This window comes from Xylocopa sonorina, unplaced genomic scaffold (genome assembly GCF_050948175.1).
Source record: "Xylocopa sonorina isolate GNS202 unplaced genomic scaffold, iyXylSono1_principal scaffold0024, whole genome shotgun sequence".
Classification (NCBI taxonomy): Eukaryota; Metazoa; Arthropoda; class Insecta; order Hymenoptera; family Apidae; genus Xylocopa; species Xylocopa sonorina.
The window spans coordinates 1,139,290-1,146,482 of record NW_027490095.1 but is presented as its reverse complement, the minus strand read 5'-3'; positions in this window follow the sequence as shown (position 1 = coordinate 1,146,482).

Below are 7,193 nucleotides of genomic sequence, written 5' to 3'. Positions count from 1 at the left end.
AAAGATTTCAACCATTAGTTAAAATTTGAATATTGACAGTAGTTTGAAGAAAAAAGTGCCCACCGAGAGTTAAAATTCGTACATTGACGGTAGCTTGACCAAAAAATTCCTACCGAGAGTTAAATTTCGTATATAAGCGATAGTTTGAAGAAAAGAATTCCAACCTAGTATTAAAATTCGTTTATTGACGATTGTTTGACATAAAGATTTCAACCAATAGATAAAATTTGAATATTGACAGTAGTTTGAAGAAAAAAGTTCCCACCGAGAGTTAAAATTCGTACATTGACGATAGTTTGACCAAAAATTCCCACCGAGAGTTAAATTTTGTATATAGGCGATAGTTTGAAGACAAAAATTCCAACCTAGTATTAAAATTCCCGTATTGACGATTGTTTGACAAAAAGATTTCAACCAATACTTAAAATCTGAATATTGACAGTAGTATGAAGAAAAAAGTGCCCACCGAGAGTTAAAATTCGTATATAGGCGATAGTTTGAAGAAAAAAATTCCAACCTAGTATTAAAATTCGTTTATTGACGATTGTTTGACATAAAGATTTCAACCAGTAGTTAAAATTTGAATATTGACAATAGTGTGAAGAAAAAAGTTCCCACCGAGAGTTAAAATTCGTACATTGAAGGTAGCTTGACCAAAAAATTCCTACCGAGAGTTAAATTTCGTATATAGGCGATACTTTGAAGAAAAGAATTCCAACCTAGCATTAAAATTCGTTTATTGACGATTGCTTGACATAAAGATTTCAACGAATAGTTAAAATTTGAATATTGACAGTAGTTTGAAGAAAAAAGTGCCCACCGAGAGTTAAAATTCGTACATTGAAGGTAGCTTGACCAAAAAATTCCTACCGAGAGTTAAATTTCGTATATAGGCGATAGTTTGAAGAAAAAAATTCCAACCTAGTATTAAAATTCGTTTATTGACGATTGTTTGACATAAAGATTTCAACCATTAGTTAAAATTTGAATATTGACAGTAGTTTGAAGAAAAAAGTGCCCACCGAGAGTTAAAATTCGTACATTGACGGTAGCTTGACCAAAAAATTCCCACCGAGAGTTAAATTTCGTATATAGGCGATAGTTTGAAGACAAAAATTCCAACCTAGTATTAAAATTCCCGTATTGACGATTGTTTGACAAAAAGATTTCAACCAATACTTAAAATCTGAATATTGACAGTAGTATGAAGAAAAAAGTGCCCACCGAGAGTTAAAATTCGTATATAGGCGATAGTTTGAAGAAAAAAATTCCAACCTAGTATTAAAATTCGTTTATTGACGATTGTTTGACATAAAGATTTCAACCAGTAGTTAAAATTTGAATATTGACAATAGTGTGAAGAAAAAAGTTCCCACCGAGAGTTAAAATTCGTACATTGAAGGTAGCTTGACCAAAAAATTCCTACCGAGAGTTAAATTTCGTATATAGGCGATACTTTGAAGAAAAGAATTCCAACCTAGTATTAAAATTCGTTTATTGACGATTGCTTGACATAAAGATTTAAACGAATAGTTAAAATTTGAATATTGACAGTAGTTTGAAGAAAAAAGTGCCCACCGAGAGTTAAAATTCGTATATACGCGATAGTTTGAAGAAAAAAATTCCAACCTAGTATAAAAATTCGTTTATTGACGACTGTTTGACAAAAAGATTTCAACCAATAGTTAAAATCTGAATATTGAAACTAGTTTGAAGAAAAAAGTGCCCACAGAGAGTTAAAATTCGTACAATGACGGTACCTTGACCAAAAAATTCCTACCGAGAGTTAAATTTCGTATATAGGCGATAGTTTGAAGAAAAAAATTACAACCTAGTATTAAAATTCGTGCATTGACGACTGTTTGACAAAAGGATTTCAACCAATAGTTTAAATTTGAATATTTACAGTAGTTTGAAGAAAAAAGTGCCCACCGAGAGTTAAAATTCGTACATTGAAGGTAGCTTGACCAAAAAATTCCTACCGAGAGTTAAATTTCGTATATAGGCGATAGTTTGAAGAAAAAAATTCCAACCTAGTATTAAAATTCGTTTATTGACGATTGTTTGACATAAAGATTTCAACCAATAGTTAAAATTTGAATATTGACAGTAGTTTGAAGAAAAAAGTGCCCACCTAGAGTTAAAATTCGTACATTGAAGGTAGCTTGACCAAAAAATTCCTACCGCGAGTTAAATTTCGTATATAGGCGATACTTTGAAGAAAAGAATTCCAACCTAGTATTAAAATTCGTTTATTGACGATTGCTTGACATAAAGATTTCAACGAATAGTTAAAATTTGAATATTGACAGTAGTTTGAAGAAAAAAGTGCCCACCGAGAGTTAAAATTCGTACATTGACGATAGTTTGACCAAAAAATTCCCACCGAGAGTTAAATTTCGTATATAGGCGATAGTTTGAAGACAAAAATTCCAACCTAGTATTAAAATTCCCGTATTGACGATTGTTTGACAAAAAGATTTCAACCAATACTTAAAATCTGAATATTGACAGTAGTATGAAGAAAAAAGTGCCCACCGAGAGTTAAAATTCGTATATACGCGATAGTTTGAAGAAAAAAATTCCAACCTAGTATAAAAATTCATTTATTGACGACTGTTTGACAAAAAGATTTCAACCAATAGTTAAAATCTGAATATTGAAACTAGTTTGAAGAAAAAAGTGCCCACAGAGAGTTAAAATTCGTACAATGACGGTACCTTGACCAAAAAATTCCTACCGAGAGTTAAATTTCGTATATAGGCGATAGTTTGAAGAAAAAAATTACAACCTAATATTAAAATTCGTGCATTGACGACTGTTTGACAAAAGGATTTCAACCAATAGTTTAAATTTGAATATTTACAGTAGTTTGAAGAAAAAAGTGCCAATCGAGAGTTAAAATTCGTACATTGACGGCAGCTTGACCAAAAAATTCCTACCGAGAGTTAAATTTCGTATATAGGCGATAGTTTGAAGAAAAAAATTCCAACCTAGTATTAAAATTCGTTTATTGACGATTGTTTGACATAAAGATTTCAACCAATAATTAAAATTTGAATATTGACAATAGTTTGAAGAAAAAAGTGCCCACCGAGAGTTAAAATTCGTACATTGAAGGTAGCTTGACCAAAAAATTCCTACCGAGAGTTAAATTTCGTATATAGGCGATAGTTTGAAGAAAAAAACTCCAACCTAGTATTAAAATTCGTTTATTGACGATTGTTTGACATAAAGATTTCAACCAGTAGTTAAAATTTGAATATTGACAATAGTGTGAAGAAAAAAGTTCCCACCGAGAGTTAAAATTCGTACATTGAAGGTATCTTGACCAAAAAATTCCTACCGAGAGCTAAATTTCGTATATAGGCGATACTTTGAAGAAAAGAATTCCAACCTAGTATTAAAATTCGTTTATTGACGATTGCTTGACATAAAGATTTCAACGAATAGTTAAAATTTGAATATTGACAGTAGTTTGAAGAAAAAAGTGCCCACCGAGAGTTAAAATTCGTACATTGAAGGTAGCTTGACCAAAAAATTCCTACCGAGAGTTAAATTTCGTATATAGGCGATAGTTTGAAGAAAAAAACTCCAACCTAGTATTAAAATTCGTTTATTGACGATTGTTTGACATAAAGATTTCAACCATTAGTTAAAATTTGAATATTGACAGTAGTTTGAAGGAAAAAGTGCCCACCGAGAGTTAAAATTCGTACATTGACGGTAGCTTGACCAAAAAATTCCTACCGAGAGTTAAATTTCGTATATAAGCGATAGTTTGAAGAAAAGAATTCCAACCTAGTATTAAAATTCGTTTATTGACGATTGTTTGACATAAAGATTTCAACCAATAGATAAAATTTGAATATTGACAGTAGTTTGAAGAAAAAAGTTCCCACCGAGAGTTAAAATTCGTACATTGACGATAGTTTGACCAAAAATTCCCACCGAGAGTTAAATTTTGTATATAGGCGATAGTTTGAAGACAAAAATTCCAACCTAGTATTAAAATTCCCGTATTGACGATTGTTTGACAAAAAGATTTCAACCAATACTTAAAATCTGAATATTGACAGTAGTATGAAGAAAAAAGTGCCCACCGAGAGTTAAAATTCGTATATAGGCGATAGTTTGAAGAAAAAAATTCCAACCTAGTATTAAAATTCGTTTATTGACGATTGTTTGACATAAAGATTTCAACCAGTAGTTAAAATTTGAATATTGACAATAGTGTGAAGAAAAAAGTTCCCACCGAGAGTTAAAATTCGTACATTGAAGGTAGCTTGACCAAAAAATTCCTACCGAGAGTTAAATTTCGTATATAGGCGATACTTTGAAGAAAAGAATTCCAACCTAGTATTAAAATTCGTTTATTGACGATTGCTTGACATAAAGATTTCAACGAATAGTTAAAATTTGAATATTGACAGTAGTTTGAAGAAAAAAGTGCCCACCGAGAGTTAAAATTCGTATATACGCGATAGTTTGAAGAAAAAAATTCCAACCTAGTATAAAAATTCGTTTATTGACGACTGTTTGACAAAAAGATTTCAACCAATAGTTAAAATCTGAATATTGAAACTAGTTTGAAGAAAAAAGTGCCCACAGAGAGTTAAAATTCGTACAATGACGGTACCTTGACCAAAAAATTCCTACCGAGAGTTAAATTTCGTATATAGGCGATAGTTTGAAGAAAAAAATTACAACCTAGTATTAAAATTCATGCATTGACGACTGTTTGACAAAAGGATTTCAACCAATAGTTTAAATTTGAATATTTACAGTAGTTTGAAGAAAAAAGTGCCCACCGAGAGTTAAAATTCGTACATTGAAGGTAGCTTGACCAAAAAATTCCTACCGAGAGTTAAATTTCGTATATAGGCGATAGTTTGAAGAAAAAAACTCCAACCTAGTATTAAAATTCGTTTATTGACGATTGTTTGACATAAAGATTTCAACCATTAGTTAAAATTTGAATATTGACAGTAGTTTGAAGGAAAAAGTGCCCACCGAGAGTTAAAATTCGTACATTGACGGTAGCTTGACCAAAAAATTCGTACCGAGAGTTAAATTTCGTATATAAGCGATAGTTTGAAGAAAAGAATTCCAACCTAGTATTAAAATTCGTTTATTGACGATTGTTTGACATAAAGATTTCAACCAATAGATAAAATTTGAATATTGACAGTAGTTTGAAGAAAAAAGTTCCCACCGAGAGTTAAAATTCGTACATTGACGATAGTTTGACCAAAAATTCCCACCGAGAGTTAAATTTTGTATATAGGCGATAGTTTGAAGACAAAAATTCCAACATAGTATTAAAATTCCCGTATTGACGATTGTTTGACAAAAAGATTTCAACCAATACTTAAAATCTGAATATTGACAGTAGTATGAAGAAAAAAGTGCCCACCGAGAGTTAAAATTCGTATATAGGCGATAGTTTGAAGAAAAAAATTCCAACCTAGTATTAAAATTCGTTTATTGACGATTGTTTGACATAAAGATTTCAACCAGTAGTTAAAATTTGAATATTGACAATAGTGTGAAGAAAAAAGTTCCCACCGAGAGTTAAAATTCGTACATTGAAGGTACCTTGACCAAAAAATTCCTACCGAGAGTTAAATTTCGTATATAGGCGATAGTTTGAAGAAAAAAATTACAACCTAGTATTAAAATTCGTGCATTGACGACTGTTTGACAAAAGGATTTCAACCAATAGTTTAAATTTGAATATTTACAGTAGTTTGAAGAAAAAAGTGCCAATCGAGAGTTAAAATTCGTACATTGACGGCAGCTTGACCAAAAAATTCCTACCGAGAGTTAAATTTCGTATATAGGCGATAGTTTGAAGAAAAAAATTACAACCTAGTATTAAAATTCGTGCATTGACGACTGTTTGACAAAAGGATTTCAACCAATAGTTTAAATTTGAATATTTACAGTAGTTTGAAGAAAAAAGTGCCAATCGAGAGTTAAAATTCGTACATTGACGGCAGCTTGACCAAAAAATTCCTACCGAGAGTTAAATTTCGTATATAGGCGATAGTTTGAAGAAAAAAATTCCAACCTAGTATTAAAATTCGTTTATTGACGATTGTTTGACATAAAGATTTCAACCAATAATTAAAATTTGAATATTGACAATAGTTTGAAGAAAAAAGTGCCCACCGAGAGTTAAAATTCGTACATTGAAGGTAGCTTGACCAAAAAATTCCTACCGAGAGTTAAATTTCGTATATAGGCGATAGTTTGAAGAAAAAAACTCCAACCTAGTATTAAAATTCGTTTATTGACGATTGTTTGACATAAAGATTTCAACCAGTAGTTAAAATTTGAATATTGACAATAGTGTGAAGAAAAAAGTTCCCACCGAGAGTTAAAATTCGTACATTGAAGGTATCTTGACCAAAAAATTCCTACCGAGAGTTAAATTTCGTATATAGGCGATACTTTGAAGAAAAGAATTCCAACCTAGTATTAAAATTCGTTTATTGACGATTGCTTGACATAAAGATTTCAACGAATAGTTAAAATTTGAATATTGACAGTAGTTTGAAGAAAAAAGTGCCCACCGAGAGTTAAAATTCGTACATTGAAGGTAGCTTGACCAAAAAATTCCTACCGAGAGTTAAATTTCGTATATAGGCGATAGTTTGAAGAAAAAAACTCCAACCTAGTATTAAAATTCGTTTATTGACGATTGTTTGACATAAAGATTTCAACCATTAGTTAAAATTTGAATATTGACAGTAGTTTGAAGGAAAAAGTGCCCACCGAGAGTTAAAATTCGTACATTGACGGTAGCTTGACCAAAAAATTCCTACCGAGAGTTAAATTTCGTATATAAGCGATAGTTTGAAGAAAAGAATTCCAACCTAGTATTAAAATTCGTTTATTGACGATTGTTTGACATAAAGATTTCAACCAATAGATAAAATTTGAATATTGACAGTAGTTTGAAGAAAAAAGTTCCCACCGAGAGTTAAAATTCGTACATTGACGATAGTTTGACCAAAAATTCCCACCGAGAGTTAAATTTTGTATATAGGCGATAGTTTGAAGACAAAAATTCCAACCTAGTATTAAAATTCCCGTATTGACGATTGTTTGACAAAAAGATTTCAACCAATACTTAAAATCTGAATATTGACAGTAGTATGAAGAAAAAAGTGCCCACCGAGAGTTAA